At 37.6% G+C, this 25,402-nt stretch overlaps 1 protein-coding gene across 1 annotated transcript in view; it reads right to left on the bottom strand.

Moving 5' to 3' along the window:
* CHN2 (chimerin 2) overlaps positions 1 to 25,402 on the bottom strand; it is a 2,549,636-nt gene that overhangs the window by 1,031,826 nt on the left and 1,492,408 nt on the right. The window lies entirely within an intron of this gene.

Raw genomic sequence — 25,402 nt, 5'->3', positions numbered from 1 at the left:
GAAGTATTATATCTGTGAAACATTATTATGCCTTTGTGCCTTTCTCAGAAACTAAGCTTCATGTGGTGAGTTCATCAGTCTTTTTGAGAAAATAATATGTTCCGTGAATAATATTTCCTCTTCCCAGTTGTCTCTACTTACTTGGTCTCTCTTAGCCTGTCTAGTATTCACATTAAATCAGCCAAACTGCCTTTAGAAATACAAACTCTTTTTAACATGTCATTCAAGTTCTGGCTTCATTTGTGAAACCTGGACCTTCCTGTAGCTGTTAATGACTTCTGGATTCATAACGATTTACAAAATGGTTACAATTTGCATAAAATACTTGTCAAACAATTTAATCTGTCTTGTGAAGCTCTGTAATAGTCAAAAAATGTTGTACCCAATAAACGTAACAATACTGGCACTTGTTATTGTAGGCAATATGATTGACTATATAATATAGTTCTATTCTTGTGACAGATGACTCATTTCTCTTCTGTACTAGCAAATGGCTGGTTACCTTGTTAATGAAAAAGCTTACGAAATACTCACATTAACCTTCTACTGCCATACCTAGCTTACAATGTGTGCAATTCATAAGCACACAGTTCAACATATCTGTAAAATTAGCTGCAAATCACACACAATATTTCCATTTTTAAAAATATTTCGCTAACTTTTAATTCCTTTTACTGTTAAGAAGATATTAAGGACTACTGTCTCAAAGCAATTAATTCCTAACAATATGTGATAATCACATTATGTTTCTTTATATTTAGTGCTATTCAAATAAACATTATTTGCATTTGCTAATATTTGAATTGTTTGAACAGACTTGTTTTTGTAAACTAACTTAATTTAGTAAAACATGAATATTTGATACCTTAATGGCTAATCCTCTACTTTTGCAATTTATCATTTCAAAATCACTGTTATACACACACACTGACAAAAAAACTCTTCCGTTGACTGATATGATTTGTTCTGCCTGTAATGTTAGTGTGAGTTGTTTTGCTATGTACCCACTAATAAACATGTGTCCAGTGTGCACAAATGACATTTGCATTCAGTTTTCCCACTGAAACATTACTCTTGACAGTTCAAACAACTATTCTAGTCAGCACTGGGTTTCCTCTCAGTCAGCTCTCTGCTTTCTTTCATTTGTTCTGCTTTAGAAAACAATATTTTTCCACTCAAAGACAGCTCCCCTCTCCACATGGATAGGTCTGCTCTCTATTATTTTTGTGAATTTACCACTGATTACATGTCCTTACTTTAATAAAAAATGAACACATCTGATATACTTAAACATAAAAATAAAAAATACGTCAGCAGATTTGTGAAGTCCTCTTTATGTAGAGGATGAAAGCTCTTACATGACTTAAATAAAATGATTACCTCTGGTGCTGTGCTTTATGTTTTTGTATTTAATATTTGAGTTGACCAAAAGGCACTACCATTTGCCATAGGTCTGTTATAGTTAGATGCCTGCTATATGTAATGAATAAGTATAAAGGTACACACCACAGAAATAAATATACACAATTCATCACATGCTTTAGGCACATAGTTTACAGGTGCAGTTAGAATCCTGCAGTTGGAGTGGAAACTACAAACTCCATCCAGCAAGGAATAGTTCAGGGATTTCACATTACAAGTAACCTGGAAATTGGTTTAAGAAGTTGAGGCATGATGTGAATGGGAAAATTATATCTTTCAATGAAGATGGATGGTTTTGGGCTGACATCACTGACAACATAATCTTCTCCTGGGAACATGATAAAATATGGTAGTTAATAATATTATTAATGGCATAGTGACAGAGACCAAGGAACCAGCAGGCTTTTGCCTTGAAAAAGAGAAAGGAACTGCAGTTCAAACAACGATTCAGAAGCAAACAGTGTTTATGATGATGAAAATTCAGGATTAGGAATGGATGTGGTGTCATCAAAGTTAACAGGCACACAGGAGAGAACACCTTTCTGACTGTAGATGGTCTGATTGTCCTCCCCTGCAGCATACATTGTGGTGCATGATGGGAACTGCCAAAGATATTACCAGTTACAGAGAGAGCAGTAAAAATATGTTTATGTAACAATTAATAGCCAGTTATGTAGACAACAGTACACAGTATTTTACATAGCAATTAACTGTACTGGACAAAAAAAGTAAAATCAACATCCATTGAAGGTGAGTGTTATGGTGAACAGATGGCTGCTACCACCAAAGAATGCACTGTGAATACTTCAGCTGGAATTCCTGTCATGTGACCAAAATTAGCGTAATGAACAGCAGAAGCTGGGTAATGGGGGATAGCAAAGATGATGAAAGAAATATAGGAAACAAGAAAGGATAACTGAAAAACAATTCTTAAATTGAAAAGGAGAGTGCCTGCTAATGAACTGTAAATATGAAAAGAATGAAACAGAATCAGCTGAAGTATGTCTATCATCCTTTTGCTTGAATCACAATGACTTACTCTAGCATGTCACAGGTGTAGTAGGGTAATCTGAAGTTAACCAGGGGCAATAAACAACAATGGACAGAAGACAACTGGATGAGTAAACATGAGACTTGCAGGTTGCGTTACAGTGGTTCTGGATGAAAGGAAATGAGGGTGAGAAATGCAACAGGAAAGTTGGGCAAAGATGGAAAGAAGAGAATGAAAAAGGTAGACAGACAATAGAGCTAAGAAAACAAAATGAGATGCGAGATTACTGGCAGATAGACGATATAACTAACAGAAGAAATGAGATGTGTAATAATAACAATAATAGTAGTAGTGGCAAGAAGATAAAGAACAGTTAAAACAAACAATAGTTATATAGGGTCTCTGGGACCTGGACTGGGAGAGTATAAAGCATAAGTATTTTTCACACTACATGTTGTTTTGATAAAGTTGAAGACGAAAACGTGGTGCTGTTTGCGTTATTAAATAAACCTTCTACACTAAGCTTTTGTCAGCTCTTCCCTTGGAATTGGATTTATTTGGGCTCAGTGGCTGTGGTGTTTTGTTTTTACAAGTTTGTATTTTGCCACTTGCTGCTTTTTCTTGATTATATAGGGTCTCCCATCATGCTTCTTGCACAGAAGCTCTAACCTTGCTATACTGATAAGAGGCCTGAGAAGCTGGCAAGCCAGATAGTGATGATAAGAAGCTGAAGGCCGACCCCGTCACTAAATGTGGTCTGGCTCACAAGTAGTTCTACTTCAAGTTGTTGAGTGAATGATTTGAGTTCCACTGAACAAAGGTTGGTGTTTGGGCAGTTTTGAAACCAAGGACCATCTGACCCCAGGTGATGGATGATTGCTCTTCAACTCAACCATCCATAATTTTAAATATTGTTTATCTTTCTAAAGAAACACCTTTCTACTTTAAAGAACATGTTTTAGTACTTCAGGAATAGTAGAGCATGGTTTTCAAAGAGGAAGAATGGGACGTTTGCTTCCTTTTGTAGAAGGAGCTTGAGGTAGACTACAAGGGACACAGTGGAAATCATCACCATTACAGCCTCCATTTATATATGCATACAGTTATGTAAAAACAAATTATAGTTAAAATCAACAGGTATGGTCAGTAGTGGGTGCTTACTGGTATGAAAGTTGGACACAATAAACTTCAGGATTTCTCTAGGTTTTCACTGCATGGGTGATAGAAGTATTGTGTTAAAGTTGTCTATTTAACATCAGGAGATGTCGGATTTTTTTTTTCTTTTTCTTTTTTTTTTTTTTTTTTCATTAAAGATTATTTTAGGGACTGAATGTTTAAGCCTTCTGGAAGGTTGAACAAAATGTATTTCTAAATAGATGAAGATGTACTGTACATACTTTCATGCACACTCGTGTACATACATGCCTAGCTACAGTATATCCATTCATAAAAGCCGGGCAGCTGCAGTACAGTGCAATACAGTAGCTTGCATATTTATCAACCTATCTACATATTTATTGAAAAGCAATAAGGATTGCTGTACAGGTTTACAGCTTTGATCTGAACTCATTAACACCTAGTAGCCAAGTAATGTCACACATCTAGCAGCTTACAGACATCTTTACATTCCTAAGCATTTTTGTAAAGCAAGTTAAAAACATAAGTCAAACAAACATAGACATCTTCTGAACAGTAAATTCTGCTTAAAATTGCTAATAGGAATGTTTTTCAGTAAAAAAAAAAAAAAACTCTTCTATATAATGATAAAAATCAGTGCGTGCTAAGTCTTTACATCAATGCAGTGGTATATTGTAATGCAAGCATCTCTTTTTACATACTGGAAAAAAGAAGAAAGAAAAACACTTGCACAAGAAAAAGAGTCAGAAGCTTCAAATGAAATGTGTGTGCTCATTAATACAACAGATTCCTGGAAATCACTACATAGACAAAGAATCTTTGGGCAGCCTGGAAAAGGAAGAGCAGGGGAAGTATGAAAATATAAAGAACAAACGTTTTTTGAAAGGTATAAAAAAGAAACATGGACATGGGAAAGAAAAAGATATCTGATATGGTGCAATATTCTTGCAAAGGAGAAAGCCAAACTTATCAATACAAAAAAGTGGTTTACCTTTACAAAACCAAATCACAGTGGTGCGATTGCTCATATGAGCGAATCGTAACCACAAAAGTCATAACAGCGACAATTTAACATGTTCGAAAATCAAAAAGCAGATTCACTGATTTTCAAACATAAATATCGAAAAAAATCTAATGAAGTGTAAAGTAGGGGGGGCAAGGCCCCCTGCACCCCCATGGGGGGCTGTGCCCCCACACCCCCCTACTTTAATATTCGAACTCCGAGATCGCACTACAGTGGGGAAAGGGACCATTTTCCGATCCCCACTATAGTGCAATCTACCCCAAAATGCTGAATGTGCAATGAATGAATATCACTGTGCATTCGCTCATTGCACATTCAAACCTTCTTCCGTTCAGTGTTTGCAAACTTTGCAAACTGCCTTTCAGACAATTGCTGTTCGCCCTTGTGCAATATGCACACATGAAGGTAAACCCAAAAAAGTAGCTCCAAAGCTATTTGAAATGAAACACAGGCAAAGGTACCCAGATAAAGAAATGTTCACAATACAAATAATATGAACAAAAAGAGAGACTGCAGAACAGAAGGTTAATAATAGAAAAGTTCAAGAAACTGAAACTGAAATTAAGGACTACCTGCAAAGTGAAGGATTTATTGCTGAAAGTCCAACTCAGGTAGTGTCACAGCATGATGGAATGAGTCCCATCACTAAGGAGAAACTGGCATAATGGGAAACATCTGATGTCTTGCCACATGATGATGCTCTGGAACCTTCAGTAGGGAACTAGAACAAAAGTTCAGTTGGAGTTGCACAGCAAGGGAAGGAGCAGGAAATGATGGCACCTCTGATGCAGGGAATGTTATGGAGTGATGGGCCAATGATTTCCCATAGGAAGGAGCAGCAGATGATGCTGGATGCAGCTGAAGAAGATATGTCACAGGAAAATATTCTGGAACTTTCTTTAGAATGGCCACAAGAAACGGAGAGCAAAAGATGTGCTCTCAGTTTAGAAGAAAAGGACTTGAGGGAAAAGTTGTTTGATTTAATAGAGATGGATAGACATATTAAGATCAGTGAAAAAATAGTTTACAGATAGTAAATAAGACCCAAAAGTTAGAAGACTGAAACAGATAAAGTAAACAGAAATCCATGTACTATAACAAATGTAAATAGGATATATTACTGTGCAACTAAATTAATAACAGATAAAGTATTACTGCAAAAACATAAAGCAATAAGAGGAAAGGAAGGGAAGAAATAAAATGCCCTAATGGAAGCGTCAAATAGAGAAAACTATAAATCAGCTAAGGCAAGATGTGCACTGTTAAACAAATATAGAAGAGGGAACAGATAAACAAAAAATACTTAGGAAAACAGACATGGTAAAAGCAGCACATATTATTGGAACAGTTTAGGATCTATCATACACTATTGCAAATAATAAACTAGAGATATCAGCACAGGTAGAAAAACTTAGAAGATATACAGATAAGTATAAAGGAAAAGTACAAAATAGAAAATTCATTGATGACCCAAAAAGTTTTATAGGGAGTTTTGAAACAAAGCAAAAGGTATAGAAACCCCCCCCCCAGAAAATGAAGAAATAGATGCATTTTGGAGAAATATTAATGAAGATCCCGTAAAATGTAATAAAGAAGCTAAATGTAGACAAAATTAAAATTAAGGTAAGACAATTCAAATGCACAGAATATGAAAAGGAATGAAGTAACATCCAGAAAAATTGTAACAAAATTAAAAAAAGCTTCTTACTGGAAGTCTCCAGGCTCAGATGCAGTACCTAGTTTCTAGCTAAAAGTATTAACATCTTTACACAGTATTTTAGCCCTGAGTAAGACTGATTAATATGCACATCCCAAACAGACATCAACCTGGAAAGCAACAGGAAAAATGATACTACTCCTTAACAGTGAACCTGTAAGCCATCCTAAAAAGTATAGACCGATCACCTTCCTTTGGGCGATGCACAAATAATATATGGGAATCAATGCAGACAGAGTTTATCCTCATTTAGAAGTAAACTCAATTGTGGCAATAGAACAAAAGGATAACAAAAAAAGTCATATGGACCAAAGGATCATTTGTTGCTAAGTAAAGTCATAATGGAGAATTATAAAAAGGGGAGGAATCTAAGTGTGGCATGGATGGATTACATAAAAGCATTTGACAGCATCCCACATTCATGGATAAAGGAATGCTTACAGGTGTATAAGATACATCCTGCATTGATCAATTACATTGCAGTGACCATGATTCAGTGGCAAACTACTTAAACCTTAAAGGCCAAATTATTATCCCATGGATAAAAATTGAAAGTGGGCATTCCAAGGTCATTCTTTGTCACTTCTGTTGTTTTGTCTTGCCCTTAATTGATTAAGTTGTTTACTTAACAGACTAGGTCTTGGCTACAATTTGACTCTCACAAAACAACCTTGCTTAAAAATTTCTCATCTACTTTAACTTGATGGCTTAAAACTGTACAGTTCATGTGATAAGGAGTTGAAAGCACAACTACAAGTGGTTAAAACTTTCTCAAATGATATACAAAAGACATTTGGTCTTGATAAATGTGCAAAACTGATGTTTAATCAGGAAAGTTGCAGCACCAAGAAAATATCAATCTGGGTCAGGAATGTGATATAAAGGAACTTGAGTGGGAGAAAAAGATTATAAATATTTGTGAACTGATCAAGGATCAGCATTAAAACATGTACAAGTGTGAATAAAACTCACTAAGTAATACTTCAGAAGAATAAAACTAATGTTGAAAACAGCCTTGACATCTAGGAATAAAGTCCAAGCTATAAACCAATTTGCTTTTCCTGTTCTAACTTACAGTTTTGATGTGACTGACAGGCCTCAAAATGATCAAATGATATATAAAAATCAGTGTATACCAAGGCTGTATATTGCATGCTCTGAAGGTGGTATGAGCTTCCTTGAAATTAATTACATGTACAGATCTGCAGTCATGGGACTGCATACATATCTGCTGTCCTCATCAGATCCAAATATAGTGAAAGTTTTAAAACACGAAGACACAACATTTATGGTGACCTCTCTGTTTAGTTTAGCATTGCAGTGTCAAGCCAGAATGGAAATCAAATCAGAAGTAAACAAACATCATACAGTAAATGAATGTTTCAAAAAGAAAAGCAAGAATATAAGGAAAAGGTTCAAATGAAAAGGAAAGACACGTGGAAAAGCCATAAATATTTTGGCATGTATAGAGATCTCCTGGAAGAACCTCATGTTGATTAGGATTTGATGCAGGAAAGGTTAAGGAGAAATGTATTTATTTATGTTAACATTTCTTTACTGGGAAACTCTGACCTGGAATGAGACAATTCTCAGTGGAGGCCCAGGAATAAACACTCCAGACGCATGTGTTTGTAATATGGGAGGAAACTGGAGCACCCGGAGGAAACCCACACGAATGAAGGGAGGACATGCAGACTCCACACAGAAGGCACCCCAGCTGAGAATCAAAACAGAGAACCTCTTGCTGTAAGGCAACAACACAAACCACTGCACCACTGTTCCATCCAATGAATTGAAACTAAAGTATGAAAGGTTATTAATGGCAGCTCAGGATAGTGGACTATTTACACATTGGCTTACAAAGAGCATTGAACATGTTAGAGAAACAGATAAATGTAGGGTCTGTGGAAAAGAATTGGAAACAGTTGCACACCTTGTTGCTGGCTTTGATATAATCCTGGTAGAGGGTCTATACACTGAAAGGCACAATAATGTAGCAATATTGGTGCATTGGAGTGCACACACTTTGGAAATGTGAACCACAAAGCATTATAGAGAATTATGAAATGCACATTACATGGGATCACCCATTAACAACAGTTCAAAAAACAGATGCCAGAAAAACAGATATAGTAGTCCATGATAAGAAGACAAAAGTAGTATTTAACAATGAAAGCACTACACCTAGTGATTACAGTGTCTCATGTACAAACGGATACAAAGTCATAAAGTACCAGGATTTGCAGGCAGAAATGAGGGCAATGTGGAAGAAGATATCCAGACAGTTCCAATAGTAGTAGGAGCAATGGGTCTCATATAAAAGAATCAACAGTCGTACTTAAATATACTACCAATATATGTAATTCCATGTGAACTGCCGAAGGACTCAGTTCTGGGCACATTGCTGATATTGTGGAGATCACTTTTGGCTAACATCAAAAATTGAAACCTTGAACTTTAATTATACTTTGACTTAGGAATGGGGTCCATTCCCACCATGGTATTAGAAACCTGAAAGATTAGGAGAAATTAAACTGAATATAAATGAGATAAACACGGAGTATCAGACTGTATCTGCCAGATATAAGCTTTCCTGCAATGGCAAGCATTTCCCTTCTGGCTGACTGTTTTTAAGATATTTGCAGAAATATGAGTATTACTTCTATATGTATAATTAACAATGTAATTGGTGAATTAAGAGGTCCTTTAAGATCAGACTACAAGAACATATTCGTGATATAAGAAATAAAAAATTAGAAAGTCCTGTAGCTACCCATTTTTATGAAGTACATGGAGGGTCATGTGAAGGTCTAAAAGGTACTATTTTGGAACAAGTTTCAGCTATAAACACTATGTGTTTAAAAAATAAATTACTGTCAAAAGAAGCAGTTTTTATTTTAAAGTATGACACTGTTTCCTGGTGGATTAAATCAGGAGTGTAATTGGAAGTTTCTTTTGTAAAGTGTTGATGAAATTGGTTAATTGTTTTATTGGTGAATTTTAATGTGATTTATGCATCTTTATAAGAGATATATTTCTCTGTTTGTATTATCTCCTGGAAGGCTGTTAAGCCGAGGCGCTAGAGAGGTTTTGGTGTGTTTTAATAAAAGGAAAAATCTACTGGCTTTGTTGTTTGGAATTATTCTGTTTCGATAGTGTGGTTTGGATATTGCAACATAGTGCCTGCTAAGTCTGTGAAAAACATTTGGCTGCTGTAGTAAAAGTCGGGTTGTCCTTTAACAGCTATTATGTGGAATGAAAGCAAAAGGCAAAGTAAACGGGAATCAGCATCCTTAAGGACTATGTCAAACGTGCTACCTCCCCGAAGATCAGACTCCGAATTCCTGAGGTGAGAAAGGTAGGCAATAGGAGTCCTCAAGGTGTAAGAAAAGAAGTTGCACCTACTTATTTATATAAAGAGAATAATGTTCGTGGGGTCTGTGGGAAGACTACATGGGAACTACATGGGAATTCATTTTTGTGTGATTCTGTTATTCTTTACATTTTGACAAACTGCTGAACTTTTCATTTTCCCTTCTAAATAAACCTATTTATTTACATTTCTGTTTTTTGTTTGTGGGCAGTGTAATGAGCTGATGCATTATGGACCCAGTTCTGCCACAGCTTGGGAGTACGGTACAGAATTGAAGCTAGCATAACGTTTTAAAAAGCATTCGATACGAGAGTGATGTATGTCTCCACATAGACAAGACAGTAGATATTTGTAGTACAAAGTATAACGATTACAGACAGAAAATATCCAGTACAGCTTCTGCACTCCTACGTACTTATTTATATAGTATTGTAGACAACAATGAATTATAGTGAATTTTATTATTCTCACAGCTGTCAGTAGTATTTAGGAGTAGCAGAAGAAGACAGTAGCAGATACGTAGTTGATGCAAAGTGGGGTAGTGGAATGTGAGGTAATTACTGAGGGGGTAAATGGTAGGAAGGAGAGAGGAATATCATAGAAGTTGAAGCGATATTCTTATGGAGAAGGAGAATGATTCAGTTATTGGTAAGTAAGTTATAAAAACTTTAAAGTCTGTTTTTTTTTTTTTTTGGAAATGTAGCATACTACACTATCCATAACCTTCACCTCTGACTTAACAGGATATAGTTACATTGACAAAGTAGTGCTCCTTGGTCCAGCTTCTTGATCACCAGTAGACCTTTTGAAATGTAACAAAACTCAATAACACAAAGTGCAGACAACCATCTGTAACTGCAGCAAACATAGATGTAAAATTACTACAGCTCTTTCCCTACTTCAACATAGGACAAGTGAAATTAGCTGTTCTCATCACTCTGACTATAAGCTTGATATAACCATCTTGTTTTCATTGTAGAACCCCTGTTTACGCAAACAGTGGGTGAAGCTGTAATTGCAGTAGCTCATGCTGATGAGATTCCATACTTACCCTGCAGTGGGTGCGTATGGACGTCAGAGTTGATTCCAGTAAACTTCTAGGTCACCCCAGAGGTTGCAAAGTAGGGATTTTTCTTCTGTGTGTCAGACTTGCTATCATTTAATGCAGGGGGTACGAGGTTCTGGCAGTTTGATTAAGAAGTGCATTGAAAAATAATGTTTTAACTTTTGGAGAGACTGAGAGAATTTGTATTGAAATGAGTGACACACGGAAACTCCAAAATCATCAAGGAAACAATAAAAACAATATTTTAGTAGTTTGATCAATTAGATGACTAGAGAACATTCTCTTAAAAAAGAACTTTGCCTTAGGATATCTATTGTTAACAGTGCCTAGAAATATGTAAATTCTAAATGCTGTATATAAGCCCTTTGAGTGGCCGCGGTGGTGCAGCAGTTATTGTTGCCCTCTCACAGCAAGAGGTTCTCCAGTTTGATCCTCAGCTGGGGTGCCTTCTGTGCAGAGTCTGCATGTCCTCCTTGTGGTCACATGGGTTTGCTCCGGTTTCCTTCCCACATCCCAAAGACATGCTGTAGGTGGATTGGACACTCTAAATTGGCCCTAGGTGTGAGTGCGTGTGTGTGCTTTTTGTGGAAGGTTGGGTGCCAGGCTGGCAACTTGACACTGAAACTCCACTGCCAATCATGAGTGGACAGGTGATCTGCTGTGGTGACCCCTAAGTGGGAAAAGTCAAAAGAAGAAGTATATGTGCCCTTTAGTGGTTGAATGAAAGATCTACTTTTTCAGGAGTTGTCTGTTCCAGATTAGAGGTGTACTTCTGTTTCTTTCTTTTTTATAACACCATTAATGTGAGCTTACTATAGTCTTATTGAATACCTCTGGGACTTTGCATGTCTCAGTACTGTGAGCATTTATGAGAATGACAGGTGAGGAGGAAAAGAGGAAAAAAATAAATAAACTGCCTTTGTAAGGCTAGAACTCATGACCCTGTACACTATAGTCACAGTAGTTAATCACTAATCACTACTGCAATTTTCTACTTGTAGCATCATTGTGCAGTCTGGATGAATGCTGTCTATGTGCAGTACAGATAGTCTTTGACAACCAAGGTGACAGCAGTGTCTGAGAAGGTGGGATACATTAGACCTATGACAACATGTATTACGATGGTTACTTCAGTTCTACTCTAAACAGTTTTGCATTGATTTTATAAGGTGTTGTATTATTGTTCTTTTCTCAGTATTAGACATTTCTTTCACCTGCTACTTGTTCTTGAAACCTTTTCTGAAGACTCTTCCACGTTTTTTCAAAATAGGGCTTTCTTAGTCTCATAGACAAACATATCTTTATGTCCTGTGAATCACTGTAGCTATTTTAAAATTTTCTAGACATCTCTTGGTGGCCATTCAGATGGTTACCTATATTCCCAGCTAGCTGTTTATATAGTCCGCCTGTACTGTAATCATTGGTTCTCATCAACAGAAAGTGACAGATTACAGTTATTTTTGCAGGTGTGGTATATTACCTGTTATATTTACCTTATATACTGCTGTGTGTCTGCTTTGAGGTCTGTGGTCTTGTCTACCAATAAATCTTAGCAGGCATCCCTCTCTTTTTGGACTGTCACAATATTAACTGAAAACCTGAACAGAATTAGTAAATAATTAGCATAATTGAACTTCTTTGCTGCTATTAAATATTAATTATTTAAGGGAAAATGTGTAACCTGTATAACACATGCCATACAATGTTTTACTTTTACTGCTGTGAACAGAATTTTAAAGTTGTATATAATGTCACCAATAATTTATTAATAGTTTGTGTTACATTTTACTTTGGTATTGTTGGGTTCTGTTTTACTTTGGTATTTGTTTAACAAAACTGTATAGCTAGAGACTGGCATATATAGATAATTATTTCTGAGTTTGTCTGAAGCTAAATATTGGAAGTCATGTTAAAAAAACTGCCAGACAGGACCATTATCAGTCACAATGGCTGCTGGGAATGTTTTTGACCTAGCTTACAAAAATCCCTTTGCGCATCAATACATTTGCAAACCTAGCAGCCCATTCTTGTACAATCTTTGAAATGTTCCATTTTCAAGCCTGACATCCTCTGAAACAGGAGTACCTTTAAGGGACTGTGACTGCAGAAATTCCATGTGTAATTGTTTCGACAATTTGAAAAAGAGAGTTAAACAGATAAAAATGTTATTACAACAACAGAACAGTCCCAACAAAATGATCAGAGGATGGAAGTGCTCAAAGGCTCATGGATACATAGGGTTTCAGATAGTTGTTGTTGTGGCTTTTGGCTTTTCCCAGTTAGGGGTCGCCACAGCGGAACTCCGGTCCACTAATGATTGGCAGTAGATTTTTACGTGCTGAGTTGCCGGCCCTGATGCACAGCCTTCAATGAAGGTATGCCCATTCACGCATGTCTCCACACAGAAAATCCTCTAGCTGAGAATCGAACAGGACAACGTCTTACTGTGAGGTGACAACGCTACCGCAGCACCGCCACCACAGTTAAACTGAAGTTGTTGTGTCTTTCGGCTTTTCCCGGTTAGGGGTCGCCACAGCAGAACTCCGGTCCGCTAATGATTGGTAGTAGATTCTTACGTGCCGAGTTGCCAGCCCTGATGCACAACCTTCAACGAAGATACGCCCATTCATGCATGTCTCCACACAGAAGACACTCTAACTGAGAATCGAATAGGACAACATCTTACTGTGAGGTGACAACGCTACTGCAGCACCACCACTGTAGTGTCACCACCATCGCAGAATAATGAGTACAAATAATAGCTAGCTCATTACTGAATGACTTAACAAGTATACCTGCATAGAAGATAAATATAAAGATCTGCATCCTTGTTTCCAGCAGGTTGAAAAGCATTCAAATGTATTTTTAGTTAAAAAAGGAAAATCTATTAGGTAATAGTCATGCTAGGTGGTAATGGTATAGGGACAGACACTGACTGGTATATTGCACATGGCCTTTATGGAACTGGAAGGTAATGAGCAAACCCCTATGAAGTTAGTCTTACATGTTAACTCTTTCTAGAAAACAGGGCCTGCATAGAAACAATACAACTGCTGAAAGACTAATACAGCCCTGATATTTTAGTGTAGGCTTTCCAGGTGCATGACTGATTACTAAGTCATTAATAACAAATGTACAAATCTGCAAAAGATAAGTTCCTATTTGTGTTTGGAGGAAAAATGCTCTTCGATCATGCTGAGTGATCTGTTGAAACCAAGAGAATGCCTTACCAATGATTTCAGAGATGATCCAGTCTATGAATGCTCTTCTTAAGAATGCAAAACATTTGATGGGTAAGATTAGTGAGAAAGAGTTTCTATTAAAACAACAGTATTGTTTCAGGTATAAGTTACAAATCATTGGCACACACAATACAACAGATGGCTAGTCTTACTGCTGTACCCTTTATAAGCAGACCTTACTCAAAGGGACACTGAGATCTCCCCACTTCCCAGTAAGGAAGTAGGCACTCCCTCACCCCCACCACACACACACTGGCTCTTATCTTCCTCCTAGGAGTGGGAGAGCACGTAATTGGCTACTTATTCTTATCTCAAGTGTCTCTTTCAATACCTTGTGTTCCATTTAAACTAATGTCACTGGCTTCATGGTAAGGAATAAACCTCTCATGCCAGCTGAGGCAGCTACCTGTTTCAGTTTTGAGGCCTATTCATTATTATACCTCTTGAAGATTTATTACATGAAAGCAATCCTCTTTACCTCTTTATATGAAGAAGACTAATAAACTATGCCATCAAGGAATGATACAGAAAACCTTCAGCCATGTGCCATTCTCATTATGGGCCTGGTGATGAGTAGTTATAAAATACAATCACTTGATTAGAACAGGAGACAAGAGCAGTGTGCTCTAGACTTTTGATTATACTGGTTCAAATCCACGTTGCATCTTCATTGGTAAAATCATGCAACAGACTAAATAAAAGACACATTTCATCAAGATAGTACAAAGTTATTGGAAAAGCCATCTCTGTTTACATAGAGAGACAACACCTGAATGCAACCTATATGACTTGAGTTTGATTAGCAGATAAGGCATTTGCTGGAGCTGTGGTGGTGTAGGAAAGGAAAAAAAAAAGATGTTTCTCATGCTTACCTTCTGCAGGGGAGTGAAAGGAGGTGGTGAGCTAGTGGAATGCAGGCCATCAGCTGTAACCCTGATGGAGACTGGGACTCATGTTGGACATGTAGGAAGGCCAGGGCAGTATAGCCATCTTATGGCCCAAGTAGACTATGCTTCTGTAGGACATACCTCATTGCCCACCCAGTTTATAAAAAGAATATCAGTTCACAGAGGACAGGGCCATCATTTGTCAATGTATCCAGCCTCCTCTCGTAGCAGTGGTGATTTGCTTGCCTCCCATGAGGAATGCCTGTCTTTGCCAGCATGTGAGGTACATTTGCAACCCCAGCCCAGAACTGACTCAGACCCCAGAGATAGTAGGACTGGGTCAGAGGCACCATGCTGTAGTGGGGTAGAAGACACACCTGCCATACGAAGGACTGCAAAACAATTGCTCAGAAACACTGCACAAAAGATTTAAAGACACAGCTTCCTTACAATACAAGAATGTTTCAAACTTTTATACTCAAAGATCACATAGAATGTAGCATTGGAGGGGCATGTCTGACATCTACAAGTACCACGGGGGGGGGGGCATGTCTGACTTCTACAAGTACCACTAGGAGGGGCATGTCTAATATCTACAAGTACCACTAGGAGGGGCATGTTTGACATCTACAAGTACCACTAGGAGGGGCATGTCTGACATCTACAAGTACCACTAGGAGGGGCATGTCTGACATCTACAAGTACCACTAGGAGGGGCATGTCTGACATCTACAAGTACCACTAGGAGGGGCATGTTTGACATCTACAAGTACCACTAGGAGGGGCATATCTAACATCTACAAGTACCACTAGGAGGGGCATGTTTGACATCTACAAGTACCACTAGGAGGGGCATGTCTGATATCTACAAGTACCACTAGGAGGGGCATGTCTGACATCTACAAGTACCACTAGGAGGGGCATGTCTGACATCTACAAGTACCACTAGGAGGGGCATGTTTGACATCTACAAGTACCACTAGGAGGGGCATATCTAACATCTACAAGTTCCACTAGGAGGGGCATGTTTGACATCTACAAGTACCACTAGGAGGGGCATGTCTGATATCTACAAGTACCACTAGGAGAGGCATGTCTGACATGTACAAGTACCACTAGGAGGGGCATGTTTGACTTCTACAAGTACCATGACTGACATGTACAAGTTCCACTAGGAGGGGCATATCTGACATCTACAACTACCATGCCTGACATCTACAGCTACCACTAAGAGAGGCATGTCTGATATCTACAAGTACATCAGAAAAGTGAATAAAGTGGGTGGCACAGATCGAGGTCCGGAAAGGAAGACAGCAAAATAAGGGAGCAGAACACCTAAATATTGTAGTGGCTGAAGACAGAGGTAGTTTGTTTTGTTTGCTTATCTCTACTTGGTTGTTGCAAAGAAGCAGGCTTTCTTGAGTAACTTTTTTTCTTTTAAGAATCCCCTGTCTGGAATCATGGACTAACCTGACAAAGAACTTAAAGCTTAGGAACACATGACCATTAGCTTGCCTGACCACTGCTGGGTCATGCAGAAAAAAACATGATGTGTTTTGGTATGCTACTGTGAAAAATAAAATTTGTCTCATTTATTTCATCTTGTAACTCACCACATACAGCACTCAGGATCTTTACCAAGGGCTAACTTTACAAAACAGAACTCTGCATTCACTAGATTAGTAAAAACTATAATTTCATCATTAAAAGGAAAACTCCAGCAGTAAGTCAGAGGAGGTGAAATATAATGCAGTAACAATTTATTAGATGTGAAACTGAGTTCCAAAAATTCTTGCCAAGCTTAACATCTAGATCCTATCTAGAAGAATTGGTGCATTCTAAAATGTGTGCAGGCACAGTAATGTGTTGCATATAGTATAGCACCGTGATATGTAAGATAAAAAGGGTACTTGCTACTATATCTTTACATACAAGTTTAAGGAATAGAATAATTCTAATACACACGAGTAATGAAAAGAGTGTGGGTGGATGCTGGATCGTTTGGGAGACGGAGGAATGAAGATGAGGAAGGCGAGGAAGGTATAGAGGGTAGGGACTGAAAGAAGGTGTGCATGAGGGTATTGTGATGAGGTAAGTATATGTAAGTATGCTTACTGTGGTGTGGAAACGAATGCCAAATGATATGAGTGGACTCTGTAAAAACTGCAAAGATATACAAATGTACTGGGAGAAATAAGCTATACTTTTTAGAAAGAGCTGAGACTTGCTTTCTGGAGGAGATGGGTGGCGAGGAAGCTTGTGCAAGAGCTGATCTACTTTGGTTTCCCCTGGGTGAGCAAACTATAGGTTTATTATGATTAATCTTGTGGTTGCTGTAAAAGTTCTAAAGTCTCAGAACATTGCAATCCTAAACAGTGACACTTCTATGGTTACAAAACACAAAAACATTTCTTTTGCGGGGGGAAAAGCCCCCACTGCATCCGCAATGTGGGGGTAAGCCCCCTTCCCCCATTCTCTAATTATATCTACTCCAAAGTTGCACAAACTCAGGGAAAAGCTAGAGAGTGGAACACAAATGTAGAACGTATCTTCTCCCTCTTCTCCAGTGCACACTGCATTGAACATACAATCTAGGCAGCCCTGCGCTGCTCTAGAAAAATATCAACTACACTGGACTTCTGCGTTGTGATAATTTACAGTTTAGATTTGAAGAATATATTATTTTCACACTAATGATTACAATTTTTTCATAGTTCTTACAAAATACGTTGCTTAAGAGGTTGAGTCATGTTTTTTATGTACTGGTTTCTTTTTATTTACTTAACATTTGTTTACCAAACAAGTGGGCTAGCCCAGTTCAAGTTCAGGTTTATTGTAGTGCTTATTATCTAAGCACTTTACATCAAAAACTACCAGGTAAACAGAATAAGCAATATTGTGATCATACAAAATGATATAAAATGTAATGATTTGTTACAAAACAACTCTCAAAACAAATGCAAACTGTGTTTAAAAGCAGGGCACAATAGTAGCATCCTTGTCACGTAAAAAAATAACAATGCAACAAAATGACAAGCTCTCCAATATACCAACAAAAGCTCATTTCAATAAGGTATTTAAAAGACAAAAATCCAAGCCCACTAGTTGGCCATGGCCAAGGAAATGCTGGCAAAAACAAGATACAAACAGTAAAATATACATTACATTGAAAGTACAGATGGAATAAAATAAGGCACAAAATTAACTTGAATATACGTTATGTAGTAAAGGAATGTCTTAAAAATAACTTATAGAATAAGCAACATATTCTATGTTGTTGTGTCTTTCGGCTTTTCCCGGTTAGGGGTCGTCACAGCGGAACTCCGGTCCACTAATGATTGGCAATAGATTTTCACTTGCCAAGTTGCCGGCCCTGATGCACAACCTTCAACAAAGGTACTCCCATTCACGCATGTCTCCACACAGAAGACGCTCTAGCTGAGAATCAAACAGGACAACGTCTTACTGTGAGACGACAACGCTACCGCAGCACCATCACCGCATCTAAGCAGCATATTCAATTAACTACTTATACTGCTGTGCAATTCATTTTTCACTAAGCGACATATTCTATGCATAGTGAAAAATGAATTGCACAGCAGTATAAGTAGTTATTTCTTTACATTAGGGTACATGAAGCATACAGCTCAGAGTATAGTAATTAAAGTATTCATAAACATATGACAATTGTTTTAATAACAAGCTTTTCTTTCCATTATCATACTTTTATAGAGCCTTCATCCATCATATAAGCTAAATTGCAAATACATTGATAAAAAGGTGAGAGGATTCTCTACTTGACCGTTAAGGAAAGGGTGATATTTAGATGTGAAATAAGATTGGCAAGAGAGGCAAGTTGAGCAGGAGATGGGTTTTTCAGATAGTAGAGGCAATAATATATATCGGCCAGAATCCCTGAATCAACTACACTTGTTTACTTCAAGCAAATGAAAATGGAAGGACTTCTTACAAAAGATAAAGATATTTGCTACCAGATTGTGTAAGATAGAGAATTCCAGAAGGTCAGAGGAGTAAGTTTAGAGAAGCATCCTTTTCCGTATACCTAAAGTGAAATAAGGTCTACAAAGTAGTAGAAATTAGACTTTTGAAGGGCATAAGTAGAGTTTGTAAGACTCAGTTTATTGAGCTGTAGAGGAGGCCTGTATCTTTCATTAAGAAGAACAAAAACCACATCACTAAATGGAAGTCACTTTCCTTTGGTAAGAGTAAGATGGTGCTGTTTGAATTTTCTGGAGAGGTGGCTGAATCTGAGCACTTGATTTTCAACTCTTTGTAGTTGAGTGGTTTTGTGTGATGAACCCAGAGCAAGGATAAGTAATCCCTATTCGAGGCCATGCAGAATAACTTTTATGCCAATGGCTCATTGTGCTTCTACAGTTAGAAGATTATAAATCATGTATGAAACCCGTAGCTGGGTTAATACTTCAATGGTTTGGGTTTTGACATGTTTAAGAAAGGAGAGATCCTCATCAAGTGGGAGGCCTAACTATCTTTGATCTGTAACATGAGCAATAAGGGACCCTAATCAGGTCAGTAATGGACAGACTGTGACTCTGGTTCAATTTCAGGTGTGGATCCTACTCAGGTCAGTAACGGACAGATTGTGACTTTGGTTCAATTTCAGGTGTGGATCCTACAGATTGTGACTCTGGTTCAATTTCAGGTGTGTGTCAAATTGACTATCAGGTCATTCTTGCTGAGTCAATTCCATATAGCTGTAGAGTAAGGCCTAAGTCCATTCTATAGGCGGGATGTAGTACATGTTTCCTTTAAGGAGAACAAAATGATCAGTGCAGATGAGGCGGTGGTTATAAGGGAGATTCTATGAAAGATCATTTAGGATGAGTGAAAACAGAAGTAGACCTAGTACAGAGAATTAAAGAAGACCTTTGTCAGAAGCACCAGAGATATGAGTATTATTATGTTCTTTGAGAGTGAAGGTGCGATTGAAACAGAAATTCTGAACTGAGGTAGGACTGTATTAGAGAAATCTGTTTCACTAAGTCTACAAAGTAGTAGGGAGTTGTTTGTCTTTTGGCTTTTCCCGGTTAGGGGTCGCCACAGCAGAACTCCAGTCCGCTAATGATTGGCAGTAGATTTTCATGAATGCCGAGGTGCCAGCTCGATGTTCAACCTTCAACGAAAGCATGCCCATTTACACATGTCTTTCAAACACCCACACAACCATGGGGAGGACATGCAGACTCCACACAGAAGGTACTCCCCGCACTCCAGCCGAGAATCGAATGGGCGATTTACAGTAATGAAGGCTTTACGAAGATCGAGACGGATAACACTAGTAATTTTACTTTTCTCCATGTTGAAGTAGCTCTGATCAGTAAAAATAAACATAGTAGTGGTAGTATTGTAACTGGGATGGAAACCATATTGTCTCTGTCTGAGAATGCTGTATGTGGAGATATAGTTAAATGACTGGTTGTAAATGATTTTTCAAGAATTCTATTAAGGAAACAAAAATAGAACACAAGTTATTGGCTGTGGAAGGAGTGCAGATTCTGAGAAAGGGAAAGACAAGTACATGCTTGAAAGTATGACACAGAATACCAGTAGTAAGGAATAGTTTAATGAGATATAGAAGGTTGCTAAGTAATTTGCTTCCAAAGCTGAAGATGTCAGAGTGAATGGACTGAAATGGAAGAAGTGATAATAGTAGCAGGCAATCTTCTCTAGAAGCTTCTCAATTTCTGTATAATAATGACCATGAAATGAAAAGAGGGGTGTTTAAGAAGTAATAAAGAGAAAGGGAGGGTATGGGGGATTGATAAATATGAAGATGGTAGTTTAATGTCAGTGATTGATTAAAAAGGGAGTTAGGAAGTAAATGACTATCACTGGCATTAGGGAACTTAGAAGAAGTAGATTTTTTTAGAAAGTCCCAGAAGTTTTTGGGGTGACCAAGTGTTGTAATTTTAAATATCTTGCAATATTCAGCTTTGACCTTATTTCTCGCTAATCTTGTCTCTTTTCTAAGTTTAAGAAATGTTTCTGCTTTTCAGGACTGGAAATGTTAAATTTCCATTCAGCCTAAAATTTGTCCCTATGTTTAATAAGTTGCCTAATATTATCAGTGATTGAGGAGTTGAGTTTGCCATTAAATAAAAATTTTGTTGGGGAAGAGTTGATCTTATGGGATATAGAATATTTTAGAATGCAGAAAGAGCATAGACAGAATTAGTAAAAAAGTAATGGGGGCCCAGTTGTTGTTGGCATGGTCAGGAATGAGAATGTCAGAATACGTGTCAGTGATGGTTCTGGTCCTGGACGATTTGAGGAGGGAAGTATTTACTTATGTGAGACTAAGAGGTGACAATGGAACAATGATCAATGCGGGAGTGTGAGAGTACCTGAAGGTTAATTGCTTTTTTTTTAGGTATGCAAGTAAGTTCAATATCTAAAACAGTGAAAGCAGAGTTAGCACAGTTTGATTGTGTGCAGGCTGTAATTACCTGACCGAGATTGTGCGAAAAAGCAACTCTGCCTAGTTGAGATTATGATGAGCATGACCAACGAAGGTTTAGACCATCCACTATTATTTTATTATGCTTTATATGCTGTAGGGTGTTAGAAAAGAGTTATTTGAAGCAGTGCAATAGAAGAAGAGTGTGGGATGCAGGCTACAGCAATGAGTAATTTAGCATGACCTCTAAGGAGAAGATGAACTAGTAGCCATTTAGTATCACTGTCAGAGGTTGAGTTGTGCTTTGGTATTAAGGTAGGAGTGAGACTGGTGCTATTCTTAATGAACAGTCTCCAACTTGACAGGAGCTGCTTCTATTATCAATAAAAAATAATAAACATGTTGTGAAATTTGCAATGACTCCTTGAACTAGGGTTTAGTGATTACAATTAATTTGTACAGGTATAACCGAGTCCAACATTTGAGTTGAGATCATTTGTTATTTAATCTGCAAATACTCAAATAGTTGAAATATTTTTGTTGTTATAGATGGGAAGTGTAGAAGGCATATAGGGTCCAAAGTTGGAGAGAACATTACCAGAAAGTAAAAGAAGTAGAGTTGAGAGCATGAGAATACTATCATGAAATTTTTCTAATAGAGGTGAATACTTTGCAGTTATAAAGAATATTATTATTATTACTTAAGGCAGGTGTAGAGAAAAATAAGGTGGTCCACCACTTGCATATATCTATATGAATGCCTGTAGGTTTAATGGTGTAAGATATAGGAAAGTTTAGGGAGGCAGCAACAAGATAACCCTTATACTATGGATAGGTATATGCAGTGAAGGTAATTACATATAAAATAAAACATGTACTTGTGTTAATAATGGTGTATAAGGTATATAACAGTATAGAGGTAAAATAGCTGGAGAAAAATTGCTGGAAAGTAGTGATAGATAAACTACTTGGTAGTAAACTGCAAGCTGAAAATTGCTGATAAATTGATTGCTAAATATGAAATGTGCCCTAGAGAAATATGCAAAACAGTATACTAGAAGGTGCAAATGTATCACAATAATATAGATGTGGGAGGGTAATTTAGCTAATTAATCAAAATATATGGTGGGAAGAGTGTGAATGTATTAAGGAAATGATGTAGGAGTGGATAGAATGGGGTAGGGAAATGAAGTGGAGCTGAGAGCAGTGAGGCAAAGAAGAATGGGCTAGCCTAGCCCCTCACTGTAAACAATGAAAGAGAGTATGAGCAGCACAGCCGACAGAAAAGAAACAGAAGATGGAGTGTTGAAATAGGAGGTACTGAATAGTAGAACAACTAGGAAGGACAGCAAGACACAAAAAAGCAGGAGGAGAAGGTGAATCGGAGAAGTAATAGGGATAAAGAACTACACTTGTATTATATGTTCAAGTGAATGACAAGAGGTAGAAAAAAAGCAGATGTCAGTGGAGGAAAAACTGAAGTAGCGACATTTGAGTGGAACAGAGATGCTTATCAGAGTGAAATATGGGATCTTGAAGGGCAGGCAGTGGTGAATATGCAGGTTAGATAATTCATTAAGTTAACATCTCATCCAGTGTTTCCTTTAACAAGTGTTAACAACAAATAAACCACAAAAGTAGAAATATCCACCACTGCTCGCTCTTGTGGACATTGTATTCAGGGCACTGTAGATAAAGTACTTTTAGGCTATTTAACAGTAACTAGGCCCAAGATACCAGTGGTCTTTGGAATTCCTAAAACTCATAAAAATATAGAGAGACCACCTTTTAGACCTATAGTTGCTGGGGCAGGCTCCAAACTTGAACCCTTGGTCAAATACATAGATAAAATTTTGAAACAATATGTAACATCTTTGCACCATATTTCTAGGGATTCATGGGACTTCTTAAGTAAAGTTACCCATGACAAATATCAAGAGGACCTGTGTATGGCAACCACTGATATTGTAGATTTATTCCCTAGTATTCCTCATGATGAGGGTTTAGATTGGTTCCAGGACATTCTTATGGAAGTAAATTATTTAAGCAATGAGCAGAGGAACCTAATAATGGAATTCATGGAAACAATATTAAAGAACAACTTTATGTGCTTTTCTGGTGAATATTATAAACAGAAGAAAGGGGTGGCCATGGGGGCCCCATGTGCCCCATTGTATGCGAATCTTGTATTATATTATTGGGAGAGGAAATTTATATTTGAAACCTCATTGAATGAAAATATTTCACTATACGCTATATTTTTAGATGACATTTGTTTGTTTTGGGGGGGTACGGAAGTACAGCTAGTTCAGTTTTTGGAGTACATAGGTACCACAACCCCTTTTTTGAAATTTACTTGGCACATGTCTGTAGTTCATGTAGAAGACAGCCTGGGATGTTGTCAGGTCCCATGGATGCTGTGTCCTCGGCTTTGGAGAGTGAAACCCACATCACCGACACAAAAAGCCTGGCACACGAAATACTGACAACAGCGCTACTGCAGAAAAAAGGAAAATATTTCCTTTTTTCTGCTAGCAGAGGGGCTACGCCCCCATGCACCCCCCCTGGGATGTGACAATATACAAGAGCTGTGTTGAGAACAAATTACATTCCAAGATTTACCGGAAACTCACGCACTCTAATGCATATTTACATTATGAGAGTGAACATCCACGCAATCAAAAGAATGGCATTATCAAAGGACAACTGATTAGGGCCTTGAGAATGTGTAGTGAGGACTTGTTTTTTTTGGAAATTAATTTAATGAAGCAATTCTTTAGTGAGAGAGGTTACCCTAGAGCTTTGGTTAACCAATTGATTAACCTAGTTAAGAAGGAAGGAAATGGGAAATATGACCCAATATTGGGGAAAGACCTACTTGGACTAACCAAAATGATGATAGGAAATGTTCCCAGTATGACTTGGCATTTAACCGCAAGCACATGGCTTATTCTAGTGAAATTGAGAACATTATCAAGAAATATTGGAAGTTATTGACCATGAATAATGATACTAGTAAATGTATTCCCCCAATACCTATGTTCATAAAGAAAGGCGATATGAACATTAAGGAGATGTTGGAATATCAAGGCACAGAAAACAGGATAGCCAGATCCCAAAAGATTTGTGGAATGCATAAGTGTGGTTTCTGCCAACAATGTAGGGTGGCGCAGTGGTGCAGCGGTTAATGCTGTTGCCTCACAGCAAGAGGTTCTCTGGTTCAATTCTCGGCCAGGGTGCCTTCTGTGTGGAGTTTGCATGTTCTCCCTGCATTCACATGGGTTTCCTCCGGGTACTCCGGTTTCCTCCCACATTCTAAAGACATGCGTCTGGAGCATTTCTCCCTGGGCCTCCGCTGAAAACAGGATCTGCGGAACCTTGTCAGACTTTCCCGGTCAACAAATATTAAAAAATGTAGCAATATTTTGGAGCAAGACAGCATCACTATTCCCTCTAGAAAGTTGAAAATGAGGGCCAAGGAACATTTCAATTGGAACAGCAAAGGGGTGGTTTATATCAGTATTTGCCTAATAATATGTCACAGTTTTTACATAGGCAAGACCGAAAGGCCTTTGAGAGGGTGTATATATGAACACATGTACGAAGTTACCATGAAAAAAAGATGCTAATGCATTATATAGGCACCAGAGACAATGCATAGATAGTAAATTTAAGTTTTTTTGTACTGGAACAAATAAAACAAGATGCTAGGGGTGGTCCATGGGAAGCCTGTTTAGAATATAAAGAACTATATTGGCAGCTAAGGCTAGATGCAATGAAAAAAAAAACAGGTCTAAATGATCATTTGAGCATAAATAGTGTCCTGAAGTTGAGGGCAGCTAAACTTTAGGGGTGTTTAGCAAGTTTTTTAACATATGAGTAGACAGAATGTGTAGGTAAAGTATTTAATTTTGCATGTTTTTTATAGAATTTATATTTTAATATATATATTACAAGTTTAACAGGCACAGACAAGCGAGGATGAATTTGTTAATGAGAAGAAATTCATTATTGATACCAACCTAATTAATATGTATGAGGTCAAACTATTGGTTGAAATTATTTTGAATTTGTATAAATAGGGTTATCAGTCAGTTTTTTTAT

This window comes from Protopterus annectens, chromosome 3.part1 (genome assembly GCF_019279795.1).
Source record: "Protopterus annectens isolate FY-2018-M chromosome 3.part1, PAN1.0, whole genome shotgun sequence".
Taxonomy (NCBI): Eukaryota; Metazoa; Chordata; order Ceratodontiformes; family Protopteridae; genus Protopterus; species Protopterus annectens.
This window is presented reverse-complemented; position numbering and strand designations above follow the sequence as displayed.